The 2705-nt window shown below is 47.7% G+C and overlaps 1 long non-coding RNA gene across 1 annotated transcript; it reads right to left on the reverse strand.

The window, feature by feature from the left end:
- Positions 1–359: 359 nt before the first annotated feature.
- Positions 360–2328, reverse strand: LOC123787845 (uncharacterized). The gene is made up of 2 exons (XR_006778346.2): positions 1021–2328; positions 360–756 (listed from the first exon to the last, which is right to left on the reverse strand). It is a non-coding gene; the product is annotated as an uncharacterized LOC123787845 (long non-coding RNA).
- Between the last annotated feature and the right edge of the window lie 377 nt (positions 2329–2705).

Here is a 2705-nt window from a genome sequence, read left to right on the forward strand (position 1 = left end):
CAGATTTCAGACTGTTGGATTTAATGGACCCAAACCAAACAAAGTCTAGTGACTGACACAGGGTTGACAGTCACTTATTTTTCCAAGTAGGAATGTTCCAGAAAAGAAACTATCATCTACCCTCACCATAAAAGAAAGTATTTTAAGACCAAAAAATGCAGGAAGGATTAATTTCTTCAAATGAACAGATCTTTAAGGAAAAATGCTTTCCACTGTCTTGACTTCAGACTGATGACAAGTTTAGTCTTGTGCCAGCATGAGCCCATGTCCAGCCTTTGGAAACTAGTAATTAGACAGATTAAATGAGGTGACACGTGTAAATAGCTGAGCAGAGAGTCCAGCACACAGGAAACACTAAGTAAATATTAACTGCTGCTATTTCATATTATTTCCACCATTATCATAAATTAAAATACATAACAATTCCATTAAAAAGTCTGAAGAATGAACTAAATGCCTGTTACGTTTGTAATGAGTGGAGCTAACAAAGGAAAGAAGGTAATGACACGAGTAACTGACCAGAGGTTTGGGGAATAGCGAGATTACCAGCAAACATTCACTGAGGGAGGGCTTCTTATGTTGCAGGTGCTCCTTCAAGTAGTTTGTATGCATGATCTCATTTGTGCTTCACAGAAACCCCATTTTTCCACATCAGGCAACTGAGGCACGGAGAGGTTATGGTCACCCACTAGTAGGTGGGGAGGCTGACATTCCAACTCAGCCAGTCAGACTCCATCGCTGTGATCTCCTGCCTCCCTACAATAAAGATAAAATATATGATAAATTTCAGTGTAAGTGAATATGACGCATAAAGAGAAGAAGTGAAAGGTAATGGAGAGGAAGAGCAGCAGACTGCGTCATTGAACGAGATTCGGGCAGCAAAGAGAAGCATTAGAAGATGGGCAGATAGCCCCATAATCACATCCAGGCTTATGTAAAAATGTCATGCTCTGGAAATGTATCAGATACCGTTTTAAGCGCAGCTGAAGAATTTGATGTGTCAAGGGCTTGGCACATCACCTTTATTTTCGGCCGGGCTTCTCCAGTTGGGTTTTCTGAAGTGTGACATGCCTTTGATAGTGATGGTTGGGAGGGGTGAGGCGTGAGCGAGGGGGGAGAAGAGCGGTTTGGCTCTGGGTCTTGTTCCCAGCATTTTAAATCCACGCCATTGCCAAGGAAGCAGGGGAAAGTGCTGGGAGGGCACGGCGTTCCAGCTGGAGAGGGCTGAGCAGCCAGGTGGGCAAGCGGTAGCTTGCTTGCCACTCAGTCACCTGCCTAGCACCCAGGCTCATGAATCAACCTCCTTTCCCCGCCAAGCAGCCCCTGCTTCATTGCTCTGCACCAGCTCCATGGCGGGGGCCAAAAGCCAGCTCTGCAAGCGGGCCTGTGCGGAATATAGTAAAATAAGAGGTCACATTGTCCCAGAGCCTCGCTGCCAGCACGTGGCCAACACCGCGCTGAAATTGGCAGTAGCGGGCTCCCAAACCTTACTCCGGCCGAAACCGGACTCCCGGGCTTCTAGGACATGGTTCAGCCACAGCACGCCCTGGATCATTCCCAAGCTGACACTCCACGGCGGGGACCCGCGGAGGACCCAGCCAACGTCTTGGTGTAGTGGAAGGGGCTGCCAACGAGAGTTGCTGTTTTGAAGACCAGAGACCTTTCCGCTGGGTTGAGGCGAAGCATCTGAGGTTCACAGGATGACAACCCACACCGGCTTTCCATCATCTCATTATTCATCTTGTTTCTTATTAACCCAAACAGACACTGTAGCCTTACTCCGGTGCTACTTGGCACAGAAATGATACCCTCTCCGGGGTTCAGATTGATGGCATTTGCTGCATTCCAGGCTCTGCTCTAAGCACTTTATGTGGATCACCTCCTTCTCACGACGGACCACCCTTCGCAGAAAACGATGGGGAAGAGGAGGAGAGAAGTAACGCACCGAAGCACACACAGCGAAGTGTGTTTGGAGCCCGGGTTCACTCCAGCCACACATCAGCACCTTTATCCCATGAGGACTGTGAAAATAATGATTATTTAAGTGTTTGTGTCTCTGTTTTCTTCCCAGATGGATTCAGCAGGTCTGAAGGGAAGAGTCTGTTTTATGCGAAGGTGCTCCCATAATGTGTCAGTCCGCTCGACTGCTGTAAGAAATGCCGCAGAGTGGGCGGTTTAAACGACGGACATTTGTGTCTCACAGTGCTGGACGTTGGACAGGGTGCCAGCAGGGCTGGGCTCTTGGCGAGGTCCTTACTTCCTGGTTATGTACTCACATGGGCTTCCTTGGTGTCTGCTTGGAGAGAGAGAGAGAGAGAGAGAGAGAGAGAGAGATCTTTTCTTCTTATAACGGCACTATTCCTATCCATGAGGACTCCATCTTTATGACCCACTCACCTCCCCAAATCTTCACATCCTAAAACTGTCACCTCGAGGGCTAGGATTTCAATAGGTGAATTGGGAAGGGGGCACAAACGTTCAGTCCATAACACCGAGTATTCATTCACACATTTGGGAAACATTTATTGAACACCTATTAAGTGCCAAGGACTGTGCTAAATATTTGCCTATACAAATGCACACAAAAGTCACCAAGCCTGTTCCTTGGGAACTAATAGGGCGATGGGGGTAATGCACCAGGAAGTCAACGGGTTATTACAAAATGACAAGGTCTACCTGGCATGACATATGCCATTCAGGCAGAT

Source organism: Ursus americanus, chromosome 16, assembly GCF_024610735.1.
Source record: "Ursus americanus isolate L20-20 chromosome 16, mUrsAme1.1.p, whole genome shotgun sequence".
Taxonomy (NCBI): domain Eukaryota; kingdom Metazoa; phylum Chordata; class Mammalia; order Carnivora; family Ursidae; genus Ursus; species Ursus americanus.